The sequence below is a fragment of the Manacus candei genome, unplaced genomic scaffold (genome assembly GCF_025592945.1).
Source record: "Manacus candei isolate 608988 ecotype Guabito, Panama unplaced genomic scaffold, ASM2559294v1 h1tg000037l, whole genome shotgun sequence".
NCBI classification, from domain to species: Eukaryota; Metazoa; Chordata; class Aves; order Passeriformes; family Pipridae; genus Manacus; species Manacus candei.
Window position 1 is genome coordinate 17271287 of NW_026138085.1, and position 24769 is coordinate 17296055.

Here is a 24769-nt window from a genome sequence, read left to right on the forward strand (position 1 = left end):
GAGAGCTGGAGAGGGACTGGGGACAAGGGATGGAGGGACAGGACACAGGGAATGGCTTCCCACTGACAGAGGGCAGGGTTAGATTAGAGACTGAGAAGAAATTCTTGGCTGTGGAGGTTCCTGGGTCCTGCCAAGTGCTCCTGAGAGCCCCAGCTCTTCTCCCCGTGGTTGTGCTGGTTTGGGGAGGCTCTTTCTCTGTCAGATTCTGGCTAGAAGTGAGACTTCCTGAAGCATCTTAATTGTGACCATCTGGAGGGTTCTTTTCCCCTGGGGTGGACCAAGTTAATTTCCTTTTGATTTATTCGTTAATTGTCCTTAGCCATCAGAACTCTTAGTGCTCCATTAGCTTTTCTCAGGCCACCAGAGTCCATGTGACAGCTGGGTTGGCTCAGAGAGCTCTCCTGTTGCAGGACTGCTCTCCCAGGAAGAAAGTCCCTCCCGTTACCCCAAGCGCTTCCACTTCAAGAGGTAAATCACTGTGTGGGAGCTACAGGGGCTCACAGAATCGTTCAGGTGGGAAAAGCCTTCTAAAATCATCGCGTCCGGCTGTCAGCCCGGCACTGCCAAGCCCACCACTAACCCAAGTCCCCAGATAGCACATCTACACGTGTGTTAAAGCCCTCCGGTGCTTTCGGCGACGAGCTGAAGCTCCTCTTCACCTGTCCTGCAGCAGGTGAGGAGCATCCCGGTGGGGCGCCTGGGAGGGGATGAACTCGCTGTGAGATGCGGGCTGGGGAAGGGGCTTTGCCCGCAGCCCGAGCGTCCCCCGGCTCCGGGCCGGTTCCCCCGGTCCCCCCCGCCCCGGCTCCCCCAGCCCCTTCCCCGGGGCCGGCCGGGAGCCGGGGCCGCCCCTCCTTCGCCGGGAAAGGGAAAGCGAAAGCTCCGGGCGCTGTCACACGGAGCGGGGCCGCGGCAGGACCGGGCTGGGGGCGCCGGGGGAGGTGAGAGGGGGAGCGGGGCCGGGAGGGAGGGAGCGGGGCCGGGATGCCCCGGGAAGGGGGTCCGTGGGCGGGGGCCGGCGGGTCTGACAGCGGGGATGGAGCAGCAGCTCCGCCGGGTCCCGGCCCGGTCCTTGGCGCTCCCCTCCTTCCCCTCCTTCCCCTCCTCCTCCTCCTCCTCCGCGGGCAGGTGCGCTCGGGGGGCGGTCCCGGCGGTCCGGGGTAAGCCGGGGGTACCGCTCCCTCCCTGGGGTACCGCTCCCTCCCTGGGGTACCGCTCCCTCCCTGGGGTGCAGCTCCCTCCCTGGGGTGCAGCTCCCTCCCTGGGGTGCAGCTCCCTCCCTGGGGTGCAGCTCCCTCCCTGGGGTGCAGCTCCCTGCCGGGGGTACCGCTCCCTCCGGGTCCCACTGGGTCCTGCGCCCTCGGGCCGGGGTTGTGAGCTCCCGTTGGAGCCTCTGCAAGTCTGACCTTCTCACGTAATTATCGCTTAGAGGTACTAAAACACTGGCACAGGTTGCCCAGAGAAACTGTGGCTGCCCCATCCCTGGAAGCGTCTGAGGCCAGGCTGGACAGGGCTTGGAGCAACCTGGGCTAGTGGAAGGTGTCCCTGGCCATGGAACTGGATGAGCTTTAAGGTCCCTTCCAACCCAGATCATTCAGGGGCTCTATGATTCTGTCTGAGGGGTTCTTTGGTGCGTGTGTTCCCTCAACTGCAGGTCTCTGGCTGCTGCCCAGTATTCTGATTGTTCAGTTTATCCCACTGCAAGTTCCTATCTTCGAGTTTCTATTTGCTTATAACTCTGCCAGCTTCAGTTGTTTGAGCTGAAAATGTCAGGATGTCCTGGATGTCAGCCTCAGCCTGCCTTTCCTTTCTGTACTCATTTATTTTCTTCCAGCCAAGAGGGAGGCAAGGACTGACTCTTGGCTCTCAGATGGCCATAGTTCTGGTGACCTTTCCTTGGAGCAGCACTGCCCTCTCAGCTCCAGCAAGGAATTTATATCCGGGAAGGGAGAAGAGCTTTTATAAAGATCTGTTGCCCAAGTATAAGCTGATTTGCACAAATTGTAATAAACTATAAGCTTAATTTCCTTCTGTTCTATCTCAGGTCAAGTATTCACTGTAGCTCTGGTACACATTGCTGCTGGAGCAGCCAGAGCAGGAAGAACAGACCAAGGTCAGGAACCTGAAGAAGTTGAGAAATAAATGTGAATTTAGTGGAGAGCAGTAGAATTGTGCAAGCTGGGGTAAGGCTGAGGCTGGACTAAAAGTAGACCAGCAGTTGCTGAGGACTGAGACCAGGGAGGACAAGGGCCCCCACAGGCAGCTGCTGTTGAGCTGAGTGCCCCAGGCTTCACTCTTGCCTTGGCAGGTGAAATTCAGTTTGTTCCTCTAGCAACAGCTGTCAGTCTTTGTTTTCCCTTTGAGAACAGAGCCCTCAACAGGTAACAGCCCAGGCTATGCCCAGGGCTTGCCTTTCCCCACCCACCTGTGAGTTAGTGAAGAGCAAGTAACCCTTCAGCTTCCCCTGCAAAGGGTGGCTGGAGCCAGGAAAAGCGGGTGGTGAGAGAACACCGTGCTGGGGCAGTTCAGAGGAACAACCCACAGCGAGGGAGCACCCTTTGGGTCTGCAGGGAAGGCTGAGGGACAGCACAGACATGTCTGTGTTGCCTCAGTAAGGATCTCTTGTAATTGTGTGAGTTGGGGGATTTCAGTGTTCAGAGGCTGAGTTTGTGACCATGATTCTGTTGTGTCTCCATCAAAATGTTGCTCCCAAAGCACCCGAGCCCATTATGGTTCTGTACCTTAAGACACAAATTCATCACTGAGAAGAGTGTATGAGCTCTGACACAGGGAAACACTGGATGGGTTTGGCCCATGGGCTCCTCTTCAGCTTTCCAGGTCTAGAACACTGGCACCAGTTTATGGTACTGGGAGCTGAGCACTCTGTGCTGCACTGGGTTCCAGGGACACTGGTGGGTACAGCTGAATCTTCAACTCCTGCTCTGTCAGGGAACATTCTCCCCCAGGAATCAGCCCAGCCCCACAGTCTTTCTTCCCCTTCTTGTATTTATAAGAGCAGTATTATCAGGGCTCTCGAAGTTGCCCTGGGGATGCAGGGTGGGCAGTGGGGGCACAGTGCATGGGCATTGTGGGTGCTATTAGTCCCTGTCCCAGCTGTGTCACCAGCACCCTCAGCAGATGCCCTTTCTTATCTTCTGCTTTCTGTTTTGCAAACAAGCCACAGACTAGACTGCTTTTATGATTAACTTGCTGCTACAAAGCAAATACTGCTCTGTGTGTGTGCTGACATACACCTAAAACTGCCTCTATTTCTGCTTCTTGCGTTGAGGTGGAGATTTTATATGTAATAATCCAACTGGGGTACTAAGAAAAGCCTTCAGAGCAGAAATGGTTATTCCAAGCCATAACTGCTGGTACAGCAGCATGGCCAGTGTGCTCTGACCAAGCTCCATCCTGGCTGGCAGCCTGCGAGGGGGCCGGGCAGCAGCGCCAGGCTGGGTTGGAGTGAGGGTGCTTCCCCAGATGCCTCCAAAACAAGTCCCCTGCAGCCACCAGACTCCTTGGGGATTTCTCCTGGACCCTCCATGCAGGCTGGGGAGGAGCAGGGGCTCTGGCAGTGTCCTGGTGGCTCACAGGCTCTCTGCCTCTGGAGCGATGCATCTCCATGGGTGGCTGCAGAAGTGCTGGCTCCCTCTGGGATGTCACTCCCTGCCCTCTGCCCTGCCCAGACCCTGACCCGGCCATGTCTCAGCAGCCTAGAAAGCTTCAAGGATGTTTATGTGAGCTGCTGAAGCCACTGCCCTCAGCTGTCCCCTCCCAGTGCTGCTCTCTGCCTCCCCACCTCCACTGCTTGGACGTCCACGTTCAGCTCAAGCCCAGTGTGTTGTGCTCCACTGACCGAGTCTTCACTGACTATAAATCAGCTTCAAGGAGCCTGTTCAGCCCAAGATGTCTGTGCAGAGTCAGGTGTGCCCCAAACAGCATGACTGAAGGCTGCACGAGGGCACAGCTCCACTCTGGGGTGCACAGGACGCCTCTGGCTGCTCTCGGGGCTGGTGGGAGGTTGCAGAAGGACACAGGAGGAGGGATTGGTGTGGGACAACACACTCTCTGCTTGGGCTTCTGGCCCTTTCTTGGCATCTTCTGCAAGAACCACAGCTCTGTTGGGGACTTCTCAGGTGGGACAATGCACAGGACAGGAACTTTCCTTCCCCCCAGTGCTGATTCTGGTGTTCCCACTGTGGGTAAATGCTTTTCCTTGGATGAGTTATCTTCTGGACTGGAATTTCATAGGGAAGCCCACGGCAGGAGAGGCTGGAAGGAGAGGACAGAAGGGACATCCTGTGTGGAGGTGAGCTGCGTGTTCCTCTGGGGACTGCAGAGGGCAGTGGCACCCGTGGGACCTGCGGGTGGCCCTGGGTGCTGGCAGGAGGAGCTGCCCCAGAGCAGCCCTTGGCAGGCTGGGAGGAGTCCTGGGTGGATTGTTGCATGGATTGTTGCATCCCTTGCTGGGCTCCATCCTGGATTGTCTTATTCTGCAGAGTGTCTCTGCAAATGCTGGTGGCTGCAGGGGCTCCCTGCTGTCCCAGCCCCTGTCCTGCCATCCCTCCTGGCTGTGGCAGTGGGGAATGTCCACTCAAGACAAGACAGGAGTGACCACCACTGTGATGCTGCCCTTACACTGCCCTGAAGGTGAACACAGTCAGCTGTCTGCAGGAATGAGAGCACATCAGCACTGCTCAAGGGTGATGTGGACCAGGGGCCATGCAGCTCCTCTCCTGCCTCCTTCCATCCCCCAGTGTGATTGGCAGTGCCAGCTCCCACGGGAAGGGGTCTCTGAGTGCCTGGGGCAAGGGGGAGGATATGGAGCCTGTGGAGCATGAGCATGTGGAGATGTCAGGTGAGGTTCAGAGGAGATGCTCAAAGTGCAGCCAAGGAGGCCTGCTGGTCCTATCAGAACTGTCAGGAAGAAATTAATGCACTGAGTTTTGTTTTACAATTCTGAGATCAAAATCCTGTGCCAGAGCTTTGCTTTGAGTGCATGGATGAGCACATGGTTTGCTGCCAGTCCCTTTGTCCTTCTCCACACTTGGTTTTACTCACCTCCTTTTCTCTCACCAGCTGGCAGTTGGCCCTCTTCCTCGACAGAGTGTTTCTGTGTTTCTATTTAATCCCAATATCTGCTGTACACAATAGCTGTGCTGTCACAGGCACAAGGGAGTCTATGCCATCCTCCCTAAACCCCTGCCAAGCTTGGGCCCACAAGGATTTCTTACCCCTGGGGCCCAAACCCCCTGCTGTCACTCTGGGACTCACGACAAGTGCCAGGCAGCTCTGGGGGGCTTTCTTCCCTCTCTGGCCCTGAAGGTCTGCGGTCCCTTCTCAGTGTCCCTGGTTCATCAGGAGTTTCAGTCTCTCGCCTCCTGTTTGTCGTGGCTTGTTCTCTCTCTGACACCCATCCCACCCTTTCCTGTCCCATCTCGAGCTGCTGTGGCAGCTGCACTTATCTCCTCGGAGCAGCCATGGACATGTGCCAGGTACAGCCCTGTCCTGGAGCCAGCTCAGCCTCAGCAGCTTCAAAAGAACAAGGGGAGTCATGTTGTTAGAATGCTCCACGTTTTTCAGTACAGGGGGGCTGTGGAGCACTGCAGGGAAATCAGGGCACACCGAGTGCAGGCAGAGCTCTCTCCTGGGAGACAGGGGGGAACCTGGAAGGGGTTATTGGTGGGAGAGAGATGCAAGAGAGGGGCCTCAGGAGAGCAGAAGTGGACTGGGTCTGGTGAGAAACTGCAGGTGGATTTGACTGAAGAAACGGGCAAAGGAAAATGTGGGGTGTCCTCACCTGAGGGGCAGTTAAGCTGCTGGGAAAAGTGCTCAGTGACTTTGGAGGAGTTTGAGATGGTCCCCTTTGCCTTACAGAGCCTTTGCATTAGTTTTAGCAAAATGTGTCCACAACTGACACTTATTCTGCCCAAATAAGCCTCTCCCAGCTGAGAACGTGTCCCTGGAGAAAAGGGAATGCCTTGAGTGACTTTATTGACCTTAGTGGTTGTGGTGAAGAGCCTCGGGGCAGCTTCTCCTCTCTCTTTACCTCTGACAGCTGTTGGAAGGGACTCTCACCTGCTGTTGAAGAAAAGGTGGTTTCACTGGTGAGGAACGCTTGTTTTCAGTGAACCTGAACCCTACTTAAGGAGATTGTACAGTAGTTATACAGCTTAAATAGTGCTCATGTCCTACAATTAACACAACGATTAAGCTCAATAAAGCCCACTTACTGGCTTTCCCTGACAAGCACCTTGTTTTCCTTCAGCAAATTAGGTGAGGAAGAGCTGCAAAACCAGTTCTCCCAGTCTCCGACAGATGAAACAGCTTTTTGCCTTTGCACCATCTGACGGTGGAAGGTGCAGAACAGGGAGATTTGGGGGTGACAAACTTTGAACTTCTGCCTTCTTTTGTCTGGGTTTCCCACAACACCTGTTGAAGGCTTTAGTTTTATTCTGGCCACCTAAAGCATTTACCTGCAGGATTACTGACACATGGGGACCTGCAGCTCCTGCAGGGTTAAAACGGCATCGCTCCTTCCCGGGGAGTGTGGGCTGCCAGCCGTGGGAATTAAAGATGCACAGGCCCTGGGCTTCCCCCAGTCCTGCTGAGCCGTGATGCTGCGGGACAGGCTGCATGGTCCTGCCAGCATCCAGCCTGTGGGCCTGGGCAGCCTGCTAATTATAGCCTGCTAATTACAGCCTGCTGATTACCCCACAGCGTTATTTTGGCAGTGACACCCCTGATGGGAAGCACTGAACTGGCCTTTCTGAAGGTGTGAAATTGGTTTTAACTGAAATTGGTTTTAACGTGGTGTCAGTGTGCCTTAATTACTAGACTGTCACCACCTTTGCCTGTCTGGACCAACCCCGTGAGATGCTGCAGGAATGTTTGTCCTCAGTAGCCCAAATCCCCTGCAGTCCTTTCTTTGTTGATGTGTGAGGTAATGTGGCCATGGCATGAGGTCAGTGGTGGTGGAGGTGGCTGGAGCTGATGAAGCTGAGCTGGTTCTACGCCCCTTATGAGACGATAACTCTGAGCTACAGAAGAGAAAGCAGACACACTTTAGTTCCAGGTGAGTTATTTGCATGGGTCCAAATTCCTTTCCTGGCAGAGCAGTGCCATGTCTGCAGCAGTGCCAGTGGAGGAGGGACCAGCTCCCCCAGCCCTGTTTGCACCCCTGGCAGCACCGTGGCTGCTGCTCCCTCTGAGGGAGTTTAACTGGGCAGTGGAGAAACCAACTGTGTGTTTGTGCTGAGATAATGCAGCTGAGATTAGAGAGAGAAATGGATTGTCTTATCTGCTGAACCCTTGGAGTTCAGCCCCCGGGAGAAGGGTGCGAAGGAGGAGCCTGGGTCAGGAACAGTCCTGTTTGATTTCTCTTCTTCACTAACATGCACCAGTTTTCCCATCCTGATATTTTTCCCTCCCTTACAGGAAAGAAAAGGCACGGCCAAAAGCCTTCTTGAGGAGGTCAGTAAACATGGCAGTGACCATTCTATTCCGAAAGTCTCTTTTCTGAAACAATAAACAGCATTGTACAAAATAGCTGACACTTCCCATGCAGCTGTTGCATCATCTTCCTCTGGACAAGTGTTGAGGTTAATAAGAGTGTAGTGTGTGACAGCCTGGTGATAACAAGCATCAGTATGGGAGGACCCTCAGCACGTGTAGGAGCTTTGGAAGAGCTGGCTCCACCAGACCTTTAATTTATATCAATACCCAGTGCAGATAAACCCAGCTCCTGCTGTGCAGAAAGCAGGGCAGTGCCCATTGCCCTGTGCTGGGCACTGATGAGGCCACTCCCCGAATCCTGGGTTCAGTTTTGGGCCCCTCATGACAAGAAAAACTTTAAGGTGCTGGAGCATGTCCAGAGAAGGAAGGGTCTGGAGATTAAGTCTGATGATGAGAGGCTGAGGGATCTGGTGAGGCTCAGCCTGGAGAAAAGAAGGCTGAGGGGGAACCTTCTTGCCTTCTATAGTGACCTGATGGGAAGTTGGAGACTGTTGGAACAGTCTCTTCTCCCAGGTAACAAGGCAGAAGGACAAGAGGAAATGGCCTCAGGTTGTAGCAGGGGAGGTTTAGGTTGGACACTCGGAACAAAGGGGTTGTCAGGCCCTGCCTGCATCCCCAGCGTGGGAGCAGAGTCACAGCTGCTATTTTGGGGCACTGACACCTGAGGTGAGTTCCTTGGCTGGGAAATGAGTTTTATTTTTGCAGGCTGGTTTGAGCAGTGAGCCACCCCTTCTCCCTTTGAACTACCCTCCTTCCTGCTTGGGTGTAGCTCGAGGCAGGTGGAGCAAAGTCCTGGTTTCACCCCTGTGGAGAGGAGCTTTGCTGCTGCAGCACGGCTTGCACTGCGGCTTCCTCGGCGTCGATAGCAAGACAACCCACAAGCTTTCCAACTTTCCTTTCAAGAGAAAAACGTTCCCTAAGTGCTTTTTCTCCTGTTCAGCAAATTATTTTAATTGTTGATACTTATCCCATTTTAAATGAGGTTTTGAGTCTGCCCTGAGTACAGCACTCAGTGCATGCTACAGCAAAACCAGGCCCCTGACCTTGGTATGGGAATCTCATCACTGGCTTGGGGTTTGTTTGTTGTTTGAGGAGAGCAGAGGGATGCTGTCTTCCAGCCAGTATAAACAGAATCAAGACAGTTTTAGGAAAAAAGAAATAGATCTATTTGTTGAAGTACATCTTCTTCTGTAATTTATCCTGTCCTCCTTTGTTTAGAACTAAGAGCTTACATGGAGCAAGAGACAAAAAAGATGATGTGAGTGTTCAGTGATAGGGTTTTTCTCTGTTGTAGTCAGCAAACCTGCTTGATAATGGCTGTCCTTTTGCCTTGGAAACATGATGGGGAAAAGAAAAAAAATCCCTGGTGGCTAAGACTATTTTTCTATGTAAGTAATACAGGTGGGGTATTAATAAGCTGTTGGTCTGGAAGTTGTATCTGTAAGTGCTGCGTGCCGTACACTCTGGGCTGTAGGAGTCCTGGTCCTGGGTCTCCTTCATGTCAAGGCAGAGGTACCCTGTCCCCTTCTCCCTGGGCATGTCCAGGCTGAGTTCTGCCTTCCCAATGTGCCACATGGCCCCACTGCAGGAGCCAGGCTGGTGCTGATGGTGCAGGCTGGGCACTGGTGGCAGCTGCACTGGGGACTCTCGGGCTCTTTTGAGCCTGATGAAGGTGAGTGAGCCCAAGAACGTGACTATATTATGGCTGAGCTGAGCAGGAAGGATCGTGGCTTTCAAGTGAGTTTTTTGTTTGTTAGGGCTTGTAATGTTGACATGTTTGCTTTGGACGCCTCTTTGTGACCGAGTCTGGTTTCCTCCTGGCAGTGAGGGTTGCAGTGCAGTGCACAGACTGCCCTGAGGAGCCAGCCCGTTAGCAGAAACCTTCCTTTGCTGGTATTATGATCTTGGAGGACACACCCTGCTAAGGAAATTAGAACACAAAGGAAAACAAAGGTAGCAGTATTCTGCGTTGCCTTTAATGCTGGTTTGAAGTTGATCAGCAAATGTAAAAACTGAAAGGGTCTCTTGACAAGGGCATGTAGTGACAGGACAAGGGAGAATGGCTTCAAACTGAGAGAGGACAGGGTTGGATTGGACATTTAGAAGAAATTATTCCCTGGGAGGTTGGGGGGGCACTGGCACGGGTTGCCCAGAGAAGCTGTGGCTGTCCCACCCCTGGAAGTGTCCAAAGCCAGGTTGGAGCAACCTGGGCTAGTGGAAGGTGTCCCTGCCCATGGCAGGGGTGGGACTGGATGAGCTTTAAGGTCCCCTCCAACCCAAAACATTCTGTTTGATGACAAACAGATGACGATGACGAAAGCACAGAGAGCTGGCAGGAGGCAGGTGAGGTGGTAAACACGGATTACCACTGCTGGGTCATTGATTCTGCTCCCGTGATCTGGTTGTTATTGCTGTTATCTTGAAGCACGTAATCAAATCCTGTGTGGCTTCAGTGCAACTTGGAAAACCTGGCAATTAGGGAATGAGAAATAATTCAGTACATGCAGAGAGCTGGAGATCCTTGTGTGTGCCTTCAGCACAGGGGCTCAGCAGAACCCCTCACTGCCACTGCCACAGCAGCTCTGCTGCAGACCCTGGCCACAGGGGCTGAATTAAGCAGGAATTAGACACTCTGGGAATAAACCCTGGGGTCTGAAGGAACAAACCCAACCACGGGAATCAGGATAACTGTGTTGAGGAGTGTCCACAATCACTTCAGATCTGCGGGGGTGGGGAGCCAGATGAAGGGTCACCGCACCATAAACAAGCATAAATAAGGAATTATGATGTGCTGTGTGAGCCTTGAGTCATCAGGGTGTAAAATATCGCTTCCCGTAAATAGGGATGAAGTGGCAGAGCCGTGCAGAGCTGAGTGGCAAACAGGCTGTGAGGGCTGCTTTGGCATGTTCAGGGGAAAGGAACAACTGGCAAAACTAAAGGATTTTACTTCTGCCACAGAAAGCTGCAGCAGCACCGAACCCACTGAACGTTAAAAACATCACCGAGGGAACTTCCCTGGAATGCAAATTATGGCTGCAAGTAAACTGCTTCATCAAAACCTCAGTCTTTTGCTAAAAAAAAAAAAAGCAGGTTGGCAGGAACGTTTTGGCTTGTTCTTGTGCTTACACAATGAAGTGGAAAGATTGATTGCAGCCTACTAGCAGTCATAATTTTGGCTGCTGGACTCTGATATCCAGGTATTAAAAAATTCACTTGTAAAAATTTGAACCATTCTGCTAAATGAACCTTTTTCTACAGCATAATAAGTTGCTATTGGATATATAGTTGATTTAATTATGATTATTTAAGAAATCCAGCTAGCACTTGGGGTTTGCAGTTGTGTTACAGCCAATATTTCCTTATTTATATAATTGAGCTTTAATTTAGTCTTACTATTATCACCCTGTAATAACCCTTCCAGCTGCCATGGGGAGCATCTTTTCCTGTCCCAAACTCCAGTGACAGGAAGAAATGATCCAAGTAATTCTGACTTCTAGGTAGTGAAAGGGAAATAAAGCCTTCCTTTATGGATCTCTAGCAACCCATGCAACATATTAAATTTGAAAAACCATATTTGTCTGGGACACCTTCCGAGGTACTTGGCCGTAGCTTTTTGCCTTTCTCATTTGTTTCCAGGGCGCTTCCCTCCCCTGGTTTGGTCCTTATTTTGCACCCAGGGTTGCCTGCAGAGGAATCCTGCAGCCCACGCTCCCACTGAGCCTCAGCACTTCCAGGGTTCCTGAACCACCCACAACCTTTTGTGGTGTCACATCTTCAGCCCTTTTCACCTGAACCTCTCCATAGTCACTAACAAAGTGTTTAGGATGCATCTGTAGGCTAGGAAAGATGTCAGTATTCCTGATTTAGAGGTGATGGAAGGACAGGACAGAGAGGAAAAGCAAATAGTGGCACGTTTCCTGATCCTAATCTGCTTTAAGCATGTTGGTGCTTCCTGTTGATGTTGAGCAGTTCCCCCAATGACCTTCTCTATATTGTTGATTCAGATGATGAAGGTGAATGAAATTATCAGAGTTTCTTAGATAGATAGTCAGCCAGCCAAGGTTTTTCTATGCTCTTGGCTTGGCTTTGTTGTTTAAATTTAACTGCTAGAAAGAATCAAGGCTTGATTAAGGTGATAACAGATATTCAGGTGTTCCTGAGATGAAGCACAGAAACTCCCTGTTTCCTACAGAAACTCTCAGAGAGCTGAAGAGAAATGGTTTGTCACGTGGCATAAATGGGAATGGGAGGTTTTTGGGCATGCAGAAATACATGTGCTCCCCAAATGGGCACCACTGGAAGCTCGTCCAGCAGCCCCAAGGAACAAGCTGTGCCCCTCATGTCCTGCCTGCAGAAGTGGCAACTAATTGGAAACTTCTGGGAGCTGTTGGGAATTTCTAGCAGGAGCTGATGCTGAACACAAAAGAGGAGGAACATTTTAAGGTAATTAGGTAATAAGGGAGAAGGATGAGTTTTACTCCAAATGATGCAAATCCATCTGGGATTTTCCTGGGACAGCAGGGCATCACGTGATTTCTCCACAGTCGCATTTTTATTGAAACCAAAAGAAACTGAAAACATGATTCAACAGTTTATCACGTGTGAGGGCTGACTCAGCTGTGTCTCTGGGCTGTGGCTGTGCCCAGTCCCTCTGCAGCCCTGCCCTGCCTGGGGCAGCAGCTGAGCCTGGCTCAGGGTGTGGGGGGCCAAAACTCCCCAATGTAACTGAGGATTCTTCCCTGTGAGGGTGGTGAGGCAGTGGCACAGGTTGTCTCAGCAGCACTGGCACCTCCCACTGCTCCCAGCCTGGGGCTTCATTAGTGCACAGGAGTGGGTGATTGAAGGTCAGTCCTCCTCTGCTGTAACCATCCTGGACAGTGTGACATCTGCCCTCGCTCCATGTGCCCCCCAGACTCTTGCACGTGCCTTGAGTACCCTGGGGCTCACACTGGGGATCTGCAGGGCTGTTGCTGAGTGGGGCTCTCTGTGCTGGGCAGGGTGTTGTCAGGGTGTGTCTGCTCACAGTGCCTCTGCACTAACACCCCACGGTGCCAGTTCCTCTGCCTTCCCCTCCACGTTCAGTAACTCGAGCCTTGGCATACCCCAGGGGCTCAGTGAAGTCCCCAGCAGGGCAGGGAACCCAGCACAGACTCAACAATGGGTTTAAACAATAAAAATGGGAAGAAAAATAGAATCACAGAATGCCACGTTGGAGGGGATCTCAAGGATCATGAGGTTCAACCTTTCTTGGCAAAAGCACTGTCTAGACAAGATAGCTCAGCACCCTGCTCAGCTGAATCATAGAAGTATCCAACATTGGGGAATCCACCACTTCCCCAGGAACGTTCTTCCAATGGCTGATTGTTCTCATTAGGATCAGCTTTTATCTAACTGGAATCTCCCCAGGAGTAACTTGTCCCCATCACCCTTGGTCTTTTTGATGTGACTCTCTGTAGAAAGGGAGGCTCCATCTTTGTAGCCACCCTTTAAACAGTGAAATATGATGGGACCTCCTTTTCTCTGTAATTGTCTCAGCCTTTCTTCTTACAGCAGCTTCCCAGTCCTTGGACCATCTTTGTGACCCTTTTCTGGACTTTCTCCAGCTTGTCCACATCTTTTTTGTATTGTGGAGACCAAACTGAAGACAGTATTCCAGGTGTGGTGTGACAAGCACTGAACAGTGGGATAATCACTTTTTTCCCTCTTATGTGATGCCCTTGACCCCCAAGACCCTCCAGTACCTTCGGTCTGCAAAGCAGGTATCCAGCAGAAAGCTGCCTGGGAACTGCCTTTCCTCGGGGAAGCACCCAAATCCTCGTCCTTTTAGCTCTGAAGGGGCTGAATTTGCTCTACAGAAAGAGTTTTTGATGAGCTCTTAGTAAATAAGTCGTGTCCCCTCCTCCCACTGTGCTGCGCCGGCCCGGGAGCTGGCACTGCTCACAGAACTGCTGCGAGTGGGCCAGGCAGATAGGAACGGTGCCAAGGCCTTCTGGTTGACCTGGGAAGAGTAAAAATGTTGAGCTCAGGATGGAAGAAAAAAAAAAAACCTAGTTGGAGGCAGTTCTGAGGGATCAGGCAGAGAGGTCTGAGAGCTCGGCGGCGCCACCAGAAACAGCTCCAAAAACGGGGCTGGTGCTGAGAAAACCTTCAGAGCTCTGGGGCTGCTGCAGGGGGGGAGCAGGGGGGGACAGGAGCACTGTGATGCCACAGCTCATGGTGAGGGCTCAGTCTGCCTTGGGGAATTCACCTATTTAACATCCTGCACGTTGAAAGGTCAGCTTGCATTTGGAGGTCGACTTGCTTTTGTTGGCTTGTCTTTGGTTGGGCTCAAAAAGTGTTTGCATCCACTTTAAAAGAACCAACACCGTAAGTAAATCAAACACAATCTTCACAGGAAATTTTGACATAATGACTGTGACTCAGCTTATTAATATTAGTGGTGTTATGTCACTGTTGGTCTCAATGCTTTCTCCTTTTCTTGCCTTGTGAGTGTGCTGCTGGGCATTGATGGAGAGAAAAGAATTGTCAGGTACGAAGGTGAAAACCCAAATGTTCCAAATACAGCATAAGGAGGGTCTCCACTGAGCCTCACTCTGGTGCCATGGTGCTCCTTAATACCAAAACAGGGCCTCAGGACTCAGGGGTGCATCCCCTGGGAATGGCCTCACCAGTGGTCAGGAACAGCCAGGGGGCAGCTCCAAGATTTAATTGAAACTTAAATGGTTTGTGTTATGAGCAATGTAGTCTGGGTAAGGACTGCAGCCACAGAAGTGGGGTCAGAAAATGCAAAAATTACACAGAAAATTCATGGCTTGGTGATGGCTCGGATGGACATAAGTCATGGTCAGGCTGAGCAAAAATTAAATATATCTGCTCATTTCAGCAAGGCAGAAGTTCTTTGTGTTGTCGATTTTATTTTTTTTCTTAACAAACACAGGTGAAACGTTTTATTTTGATTTTATATTTATGTGGGGTGATTTTGGCAAAATTCAAATGAACTTGTGGGAAATTCCCTTTTAATCTAACTCGTATTTTCTGAGACAAAAACGCTGAGATGAGACAGTTCCAAACACCTCCTGTTTCAACGTTTGTTTGAGTTATTTGAGACAAACTATGCTCTGCACATTCAGGTATTTGATTCCATCTTTCATGATGTAACTGAGTGGTTCCTGCATGTTTTCATGGCCAGGCACCAGCGCTGGTGGGTACGAGGTGCAGGTGACAGAAGCCATGAGAGCAATGCCAGTTTATATGACTTTCCAGTAGGTACATAAACAAGTAGGACTGTCAGCAGCCATCCCTGATGTCCAGTAAATGTGGTCTGAAGCCCTGTAAATGCAGGATGAGTGTGCAGCCCTTCCCAGGGTGACACGCATCGGTCCCAGCGGAGCGGGGCTGCCTGGGAAGTGATCCAGCTCCTGCAGGAGCTTGTCCTGGAGTTTACATCAACTCCTTCCAACCTTTTGTTTTTGTGTTACTGACAAAGGAACTGCTTCAACCAGCAAAAACTAATAATTATAAAGAAATTACAGTATATACTTTGTTTGCCTTGTGGCTGAGGAAAATCCATTTGCTGTCATCAGCCATTTTTGCAGGGAATGCAGCTCCAAGCCTTGAAGGCTGTCCTGTCCATGACAGGCATTGTTGGCTTTCATCTCCAAACATTGTGTATAGATAAATAACTTATCTTTGTATAAGAGAAATAACTTAGGAAACAGGAAAATTCTGAAGTAGTCAGAATAAGGTTGTGAGATGGGAGGGTGTAGAAGTGTGAAGAAATTAATACATTTTGGTGAAGAAGGAATCCTTTCTATAAGCTGATCTAGAAATACAGTGGTATTCAATATATTAACCTTGTCCCTTTCCTTACAGCCCCTGATACACGGTTTATAGTCAGAAGAGACATGGGATGAAGGCAAGGCTGGGAAATCTCCTCTCTTGGAAGGGGGGATATGGTTCTCCTGGAGCAGCAGTTGATGCTCTGCACACCCAGCATCTCCAGCCATGGTGGGCAATGGCCATGGGAGAGCTCTCACTTGTGTGTCTGAGGTGACAAAGGGACACCACAGGGAAAAGTGGAATAAAGATGATTGAGTTAGTCCTGAATCCAAGTATCATGGCTGATGAGCTAAAAAAAAAACCAAAAAAACCACCAAACAACAACAACCAAAAAAAAAAAAAAAAAACTAAGAAAAGAAAAGGAAAAAAAAAAAAGAGAGAAAAAACCCTGTGGCTGTGTTCACTGCAAGTTTGTGGTCAGTATTTCCCAGGTTGCCTCGAGGTGAGGGTAAGTTCAGTCATCACACCGCCTCTCGACAGCCTCTGCTGGTGTTTCTAAATCACTCTGATAAAAGATTGTGAAAAATGAACCTGTGGTAGGTTGCATCATCCTTGTTATGTGTTTTGAGCTGGGGACCAGCACAGACCCCACGTTTGGGTCCCACTGAGCCGTCCCTGCACTGCTGCACCCCCAGGCACCCCCCTCGGTGGGGCAGCCCCCGTGTTCTGCTGTGACCCACCTGCATGGCCCTGCATTTCCAGATGTGCTGCTTTCCTGCTCTGCAACAGAAATTTTGCATCAGCTCATGGTCATGGACACTTCAGGTTTCCCTTTGATGGAAGGTAAAAAGCTGCTCTGGGGGAAGCCCCCAGACACTGTGCACAGGACCCCCAGCTGGGGACCCCCAGCTCCCCGTGTTCCACTGCTCTGACACCTTGACTGGGAGGCTTTGCAGCGTTCAGGGCCAGGCTGGATGGGCTCTCAGCAACCTGGACTAATGGAACTGTCCCTGCCCATGGTGGGGGGGTTGGAACTGGGTGGTCTTTAAAGTCCCTTCCAACCCAAACCATTCTGTGGCTCTATGAAGCAGCTGATTGGTGAAAATGAGAGTTACAAATTGGTACTGAGGAAATACTTGCAATAAAACAGCCTCTCCAAACATGTCTCTAAATAATGTACTTCATTGCAAGTTCCAACAGAAAGACATGGGGAGTCCCTGCTGGGCAGAGTTGTTGGAAATTAAACCCAGCCCAGGATCTCTGGGTGCAGCTGGGGCTGTCATCTCCTGGCTGTTGTGGTGCTGGTAGATACTGAAGTGGATTATTTAAATATGAGAAAGCAGAAACATAAACCCTCCTGGGTACTTGGCTATTCTAAGGTAAGCCCACAAGAGGGAAAGGATCTCCTCAGTAAGAAGTGCCCCCGAGCCAGTCCCCGTGCAATGGTTTCCTGGCACCCTGGGCAGTCTGGGCTCTGGCACTGACCTCTCCCTTTTCCACCCATCACAAAGCAGGAGTGATGGTGCATGAAAGGAGGTGCCTGGATGTGAAACCAGCTGAAAAATATCCCAGCCACTTCCCTTTTCCCATCAGTAGATGTTGCTTCAGTTCCCGTTTCCTAATGCTGCCTCTCTCACCGGCTCCAAGCTCTCTCAGCAGTTGCTTGCCAGGGACTCCTGAGCCATGGATGAAGACATACTTGAGCTATTTTAAATGAATCTTTGATGTTCCTATTGTATTTTGTCTTCAAATGGGCATTTATTGTCCTTCCTACAAAATATTTATGACTACAAGCTAGAGTAAGGTATTTACACCATGCTATCTGCAGGGCTCTGGCCACAGATCCCAGAGGGCTTTTCCAACCTAAATGATGATCCTATGGAAATGGTGTGTCTTTGGGATGTGGCTCCTGAGTCCTCTGCCACTCCCAGAGCAGTGTGATTACAAGCAACTGTCCCAAAAAGCCCCCTGACCTTTGGAGCTGTTATTTTCAGAGCTGTAAGGAAAAGGAAATAGGAAGTAGAGCTGCTGTAATGCATTTTTTTGCATGCTTCAGTGTGGTGCTGTTTACCTTGTGAGTGGTTTGTATTTCCATTTGCATTTGGGTGTTGTAACCAGCAGCTGCAGCTCTTCAGCTGAGCTCAGCACTGGGGTTTTCCATGGGACAGTAGACTCAGGGGCAATTCTCAGTGGCTGCATCCTGCCATCAGCCAGGGCTTTGCAGTGGTGTTATTTAACAGAGGGAGAAGGGAAAGGAGCCAATAGATCCATTTATCTGGAAGCAGGGCCCCCAGGGCAGCAGAGCCAGGCTGGGAGCTGGCAGTGCATCAGCTCCTCCCTGTACCAGGTACTCTGATATAACTTGAAATTTTTATTGCTCAGTAACCAAGGGGAGAAATGGCTGAGAGGTACCAGAATTGCAGTCCTGACAGTGGGGATGCCCTGGTTTGCCAATAACCTGGGGTTGGAGAGGGGGCCCTGAGCTAATTTACTGGGACAGTGGGTGAAGAAGTAAAGGGCAGGTAAACCCAGACCCTGTAGTGTTAATAACCCTTGATCAGGGGTTTCCAATGCAGTTTTAGAAATATATCTAAGGAAGTTTGCATCTTGTTTGAACTGCATGTGATTGAAAGCTGCTGCAGTAATTCTTGGGTTTAATTCTGTTTCACCCCCAAAAGATTAGTAAAACATAATGGTTTCCATGCAGTGGGTGCTGCAGGCTATTATGGGCTGGCATGAATCCAACTGGTGTAAGAGCAGTACTGAGTGCCCTGAAAAGCAGAGGAAAAGAAGGAAAACATTCCAGTGGAGCTGCCTGCACAGATGTGTCTCTGGTACTTTAAGGGTGTTGCATTTTCAAAATGAAACTGTTTGTTTTTTCTTTTCCTTTTTTGTTTTTTTTCCATTCATAGCAGAAGCCAAATTCTACTGACTAGACTTTCCTTTTCTATTTTTTTTCTTCAATATTTCATGTTTTCCCTCTCTTTCACTGCACATGTTCTTTTCTTTGTTTCCACTGTACAGGGCACTTCTGTGCTTATTTTTCCTGTTCTCCCATTTGAATGGGGCCTGAGGGCAGGCAGTGTCTGCCTTGTGTGAGTGGGAATATCAGGCAAATAAGGAAAGATCTTCCCAGGCACCGATGGCCGCTTTCTAACTCACCTGTGCCAACTGCCCTCTGCTCCTCTATACTTCAGTAGAAATGAGAAATTGTCTACTGTGGCTTACTGTAGTAATAATACACATTAAAACACCCTACTGTAGTAATAATACACATTAAAATGCCTTCAGGGAAGTTTTCCACATTGTATAGAGGGCAAGGGGTCTCCTGTGCTTTAGTTCTTGCATCTAGATTATTTGAGAAATGACATTCCTGAGCAATGGGAAGCACTTGTGGGCACAGCTGTAGCACATCAGAGCCCAGGGCAGGCTGGGCTTTGCAAAGCTCAGCAGAGGGGCTGGTTGTGCTCTCCTTGCTGTTCCTCTGGAGCCAGAAACGGGGGAGCACATGGACCTCTGCATCTTCCAGCAGCAGGACCAGCCCGTGAAGGTAATTCCCTCCTTCCACAATTCGGGGGGAACTTTTGCTCCAATATTTGTTGGTTCAGGCAGGGAGGGGTGTGGGTATTTGGTGTTATTGGTGCTTCATCTTTCCTTGGATACTAAGTTTAGATTCCTTGTTTTTTGGAGTTTGATAAAGCAAATAGTAAGCCAGCACCTGAGTGTATGGAGTGCCATAGCTGGTGTGAAAGGCTCTGGTAGAAACGCCATGTACAGTCTGCTGGGATTCACCTCTGCCCTTGGAGCTGGTATGGGTGGGTTCCCCTGGGAGTTTTATGCTGTTGAACTTCTGTGAAGGAGAGAAACATGGAACAGGTGAGGGATGTGGTATTGCTGTGGCTGGGAGGTGTGGGAGAACAGGAGACTTACCACAGACCTTAACTGAACCATCACCAAAACTGAACAGGAAAATAGTCCTCTGAAGCCAGCTGCTGATTAAAGAAAGATGATAAAACAGGTGGTAAATCAGTGCATAGGCAGGAGGGGAAAGCACAGAGCTGCTTGTGAACTGCACCACCTGCAGGGATCTGGTTGGTGCAGGAAGAACGTGGCAGAAGCAGCCCTGTGGGATAATTCCTGTGGAAAGGGACCTCGGGAGGGCTGTATTCCAGCCTCCTGCTTGTGCTCAGCCACAAATTGCCCTGAGCTGTTTGCAGTCTTGGAAACCTCCCTGGCTGAGCTGTCCCACTGCTTGGCTGTCTTTGCGGGAAGAAACATCCCCTGATATCCTGGCTAAATCTGTTATTTCAGCTTTTCCCCCTTGTCCCCTGTATTCCTACCACATGCCTGGGAAGAGCCTGGCTCCACTCTCACATGAGGCCCCTGGCAGGAGGGTGCTATGAGCCCCCAAAGCTTCTCCTTCTGCAGCAGAACCCCCCTTGCCCCCTCCTCTCACAGCCAGGGCTTGGTGCCTTGCTTGTGCTGGTGGCTTCAAGCTTTTGGGGCTCATTGCTGTGTTTTGTCAGTGTCTTTCTTGTACTGGGGAGACAGGAAACTAAGCCCAGTGCTCTAGGTGTGACCTGCTGTGTGCTGGGTAGGGGGAGAAGCCCTTCCTTTCATCTTCTGGGTGTGCTTCTGTTGGTCTGTATCAAGGTGGAGGTCTGAGCAGACCAGCCTGTAGGAACTGGAGGCCCAACCTGGTGGCCCCAGACCACATTGGCTGCTGGCACTTACTGGGTGTGGACTTGATGGGATAATCAATGAGTGCCTGGAGGGATAAGAACTGAAATAAATGTTTCTGCAGAGATCAGCCTGCCAGGTCTGTGTGCTCGTGAGTAACAGCTCAGTCATTTCTCATCCCGTTGGTGAGATGTGGAGTGGAAGGATAAATCCATGATAACTGTGGGGGAAAGAGGAAGTAGGTTGGTTCTTCAGGCACGGCCTTACGTGATGCCCACAGGTACTTCTGGCAGTGCTCCTGCAGCAGCAGCCTGAGGCTGCACCCCAGAGAAACACTTGGCTAGAGAGTGATTCAGGCTAAATCCACACTGGCTACACAAGTGTTTTTGGTGCTGCCTCCCCAAGCAAGACAGGCAGTTCTCAGTTACAGAGTGGCCAACAGCCACCCAGGACACACCCTGATTTATCACTGAGCACCAGGAAGGCTGAGGCACCTGATTTATGCACTGAGCACCAGGAAGGCTGAGGCTCTGTTTGTCTCTGAGCAGAGGTGGCAGTTGCTCCAGCATGTGAAATATTTCACGCCTGACACCTCACTCCAGGAAATGGTGGTTTGCTCAGCAGAGGTGCAGGAGGCAGCGAGTTGTTATCGAGTGTTACATGAGCCTTTCTCATCGTTTTTCTCGAATTACTGAGTTTGTTTTCCAGAGCAGAAAGCTGTGCTGGGCTCTGCAGGGTGGGCACTGGGGTACCTCAGCTGGCATGTGGGAGCTGGGGGTGCCCACAGCAGGGGACATGTCCGGAGTAACAAGCTCTTGAGTGTTTTCTCGGGTTTTTGACACTGTAGCAAGTTCGTTTTCCTGCAGGGCTGGGCTCACATCCTGCAGCCCTCAGTCGCTGAGGTTCCTATTCCTCAGGCACAAGGTGCCTGAACTGCAGTGAGTTCATGGTGAAACTGAGGTGGCTCAGCTGCCCCCGGTGTGTTATTCTGTGAAGGGACTGAGACTGAGCCCTCCCAGGCCCTTCCCAAGGGCAGGAGCAGGTCTGTGCCAGGCGTGTGCCGTGCCCAGGGTGTGTGGGAGGGCAGCAGTGGGTTTCCCCCACGTCCTCCCCACCTGGAGCAGAGTTCTGTGCTGAGGGCAGCCCCTGGGTCCTCTGCCTCACACCTCACCTGGTCCTGCTCTCAGAGCAAAAAGGAACAAACTGGAAGACCATCTTCCTCCTCACCTTTCCCTCCAACCTAAACCTCTCCTGGCACAACTTGAGGCTGTTTCCTCTTGTGCTGTTACCTGGGAGAAGAGGCTGATCCCCACATGGCTCCAACCTCCCTCCTGGGAACTGTAGAGAGTGATGAGGTTCCCCCTGAGCCACCTCTTCTCTACCCCTTTTAGTCCCTGCAATGGGGGCCAAAGCAGAGTCATTCCTGGCCCTGGGGACAGTGCCTTGGCAGGACACACTCAGCCTGGCCGTGCTCCTCAGTGGTGGAAGGAGGTGTCACCCTGCCAGGGAACCCAGAAGGATGTTATTGCAAAGCTTCCTCATACCTGTGAGCAGTTAGAGGGCTGTTCCCACTCCTTAACCCCTGGATGCTCCTGTCACCTAAAGGTGTGTGTGTTGTAATCAAACACCTGAGGAGCTGCTTTTCTCGGGAAGCTGATCAGGTAGAACATTTCCTGCCTGTTGAACACAAGTAAAATACTGGAGGGAAGTGGGCTGGGCTGGGGGCTTTCCCTGCTCAGCTCTTCATAGAGGATGGGGCTGAGGGGCTCAGCCTGTGCTTCTCTGTGGGAAGCCTGTCTGTGGGCTTCCAGAAGCAGGCTGGGCAGCAGAAACCCCAGTGAGGCTCCTCCAAAGCTGATGGTGAAGGATTGCTCTGGGTAGGAATGGCAGCTTTTGGATACAACACAGAATTGTACTTTCTGTGTGAAATGTATATGTCTAACATGCTGATTTTAACACTTGCTGATTTTAAATATTGCCACTGGTAATTTATGCTATGTCCCTCCAGCATTGTTAAAAATATCCTAAAAACTAGCCACAAGGCTGGGAACAGGCCAGCACTGTCCCTACTCCACTCCCTGCACCCTCTGCTTTCTTCAGCAAGAGAGCTGGGGAAAACAAAGCTCCACCTGTCTGGACTTGTCTTTTCAATTAATTTCTGCTGCCTGAAGACTGTTGGTGAAATCTTTGTAATATTTAGCTGATGACAGAACAAACTCAGTGAAACATAGCCTTGCAATGCAGATCTTGGAACAGGGCATGTTCAGTGGATATGCTGTGGTTCACCTGGCTCCTGTTATTTAATAGCCCTACTCACAAATAGCTAATATGTGTAATGCTTGTGCTGGATTCATCCTGAATCAGGGCCAGCATCCTTATGCTGTTCTCTGTCCTCCATTCTATGTGTTATCAGTGCTAAACCACCCATGCTTTGATAGGAGCAAAACCTCCACCTGCTTTCTGGTTGCCCAGAGTTCCTCAGACCCTTCCCCATCCTCTCCCTATGGGAACCTGTTTTTTACCACTCCCTTGCTTCTGTGTTTCCAACCATTGCTCCGTGCAAACAGAGCAAACAAAGCCCTTCTCTCTGCCCAGGGCTGGCAGGGACTGTTTCTGCTCAGGCCACCCTGTAACTCTGGTGAGGTTGAATTCCCCTGGAAGGTCCCGAGAAGCTGCTGCTCGTATCTTGGCTTGCCCCAGCTTTGATGCTGTGCCCACGTGCCCACAGCGCAGTGTGTCACACCATGCAATGGGGAACAAGCACAATAGGCAGGAGCACTTGTCTGAAGTGTGACAAGTCTACCCCAAAATAGGTGGTGAGCTCATCTGTGGCAGCTGAGCACCCTCATCCAGCTCAGGATGCTCGTGTGGTGATAAGGAAGGGCTGTTGTTGCTGTTCTGGCCCAAGAGCTGGGTACCACTGGCAACCTGATGGGCCACCAACTCAGCCTGCTCCTCCCTGCTGGTTTTGGCAGCTGGGAGACACTGGTGGGCTGCAAGAGGCAGGTCTGTGCTGTGTGGGCTGTGACATCTCACCCTCACCCCTGCTGATGTCTCAGGCTGGCTGGGTACTGACAGACAGGCTCTTTAAAGGCTTCACAGTGAAGTTTCTGTATGAATCATGAGCAAAACAAGTGGAGTGGATCATTCTGAAGTTGAAAAGGCTGAGGGGAGCCTGCCCATTTGTGTTGATTGTCAGAGCAGGGAGTGAGGCTGGACTTGCTGTCCTGTTTGCTCTGCAGACTGGATTCCCTATTCCTGGCTATCCCTGATAACCGTTTCCTGGTGCCTATTCCATCCCTACCTTTGTCCTGACTTCATTTTCCAGCCTTGCCCACCAGAAGGGATGGTGCCTTGGTGTTCCTGAGAGCTTCTGACACAGGGGTTTGGGGTGGGTGGCTCTCGAGATCTGCTCCCTTGTCCACTCCCTGGCCCTCATCACCTCTGAGCCCTGTGGCTGCAGATCCTCCTGGCTGCCCCATCTTCCTGTTGTGCTGCTGTGGTCCCACAGTGCCCTCCACCATGGGCAGCCAGGCACTGGGTGCATGGAGATGTGATTGTTGGTGCCTGGCAGCCCTGAGTCCCTCACACCGCTTGTGACACCTCTGGTCACATCCAGATGGTGACCAAATCCAGCAGGACCAGCAGGTTCTCCAGGTCTTAGGTGATTTATGGCTTCTGCTGGCTCGGGTTGATGTTCCTCTGGGAGTTCAGCTGGTGGCAGTGCATGCTGTGCTCCCGTTGGAACTCTGGAAGGGGCTGTGGGAAGTTTTCCCTTCCCAGCTCCTCCCCTCTCTGGGAGAGCTGTGCTGGGTCAGAGTGGATGGCAGGGAACCACACTGGCTGAATTCACATCCTGACCTTCTCAGGACAGATGAGACCAAAAGGCAGTGGGGCAGGACCCAGTGCAAGTGCCTGGAGCTGCCTGCACGGTGCTGCCCACTCCAGTGAGCTTTGATTATTGCCTTGTTTGTGCATAGAAGGGCTGGGAAGGGACAGGGATGAGTGTAACAGTGAGAGAAATATTGAAAGACATGGAAAAACATGGGAGGAAAAGGAGCTCTGAAGTGCAGCACTGCAGTGGAAGAGGGTGCAGAGAGTGGACCGAACCAATTGGTAAAGGAGCAAACACAGATACTAATTGTCCATGAAAATGTGAGTTTCATCCCCATCTCCCTTTCTAGGGATAGATTTTCACAACAACTTACAATCTGCATTGGCTACAGGTCTTTCTCTCTGTCATGCATGGTTCATAGCACCAAGGTGAGCTGCCTGCCCTCCGAGCCCTGCCCATAGAAACCTTCTTTTCACTGCTCTATCTGGGTTTGGCAGGGCTGAGCTCTCCCCAGGGACCTGCCCTCCTGTGATGTGAATATTTCCCAGCTGAATGTAGCTGTGTGCATATTCCAGATGAAAACAACTCTTATTCCAGCACAAGTTTACTGGGTTTATGAAAAGCTTGATTAGTATAGGCAAGTTCAGAAAAATTCAATATCAGGGTTTTAAAACTGTTTCTATGGCATAGCCTGTGCAGGGAGTTTATCCTGAGGAGCTGATGATGCTCCTCTGTGTACAAAGTTTCTTTAGTCTGTCCCTGGAGGCGATGGAGGAGCCAGTCAGGCACTGACTCAGCACAGCAGCCCCCAGGTCACCCCTCTCCTGAGCTGGAAAGCACCACTCTGCTCTTTCTTCCTCTCCCAAAGAGTTCAAACCAGCGAAACTTTTAACAAAATACTTGGGGGTGAATTTATCCGTCCAGTTGCTTCACTGGCTGAAGAACTGCCAAATTTTG

At 51.0% G+C, this 24769-nt stretch overlaps 1 long non-coding RNA gene across 2 annotated transcripts; it reads left to right on the forward strand.

The window, feature by feature from the left end:
- The first annotated feature begins 769 nt into the window (after positions 1–769).
- Positions 770–15635, forward strand: LOC127473939 (uncharacterized). 2 transcript variants are annotated; one of them, XR_007905627.1, is made up of 2 exons: positions 770–941; positions 15391–15635. It is a non-coding gene; the product is annotated as an uncharacterized LOC127473939 (long non-coding RNA). The 2 variants fall into 2 exon arrangements; XR_007905628.1 differs by lacking the exon at positions 770–941 and adding an exon at positions 10643–13174.
- Positions 15636–24769: the final 9134 nt, after the last annotated feature.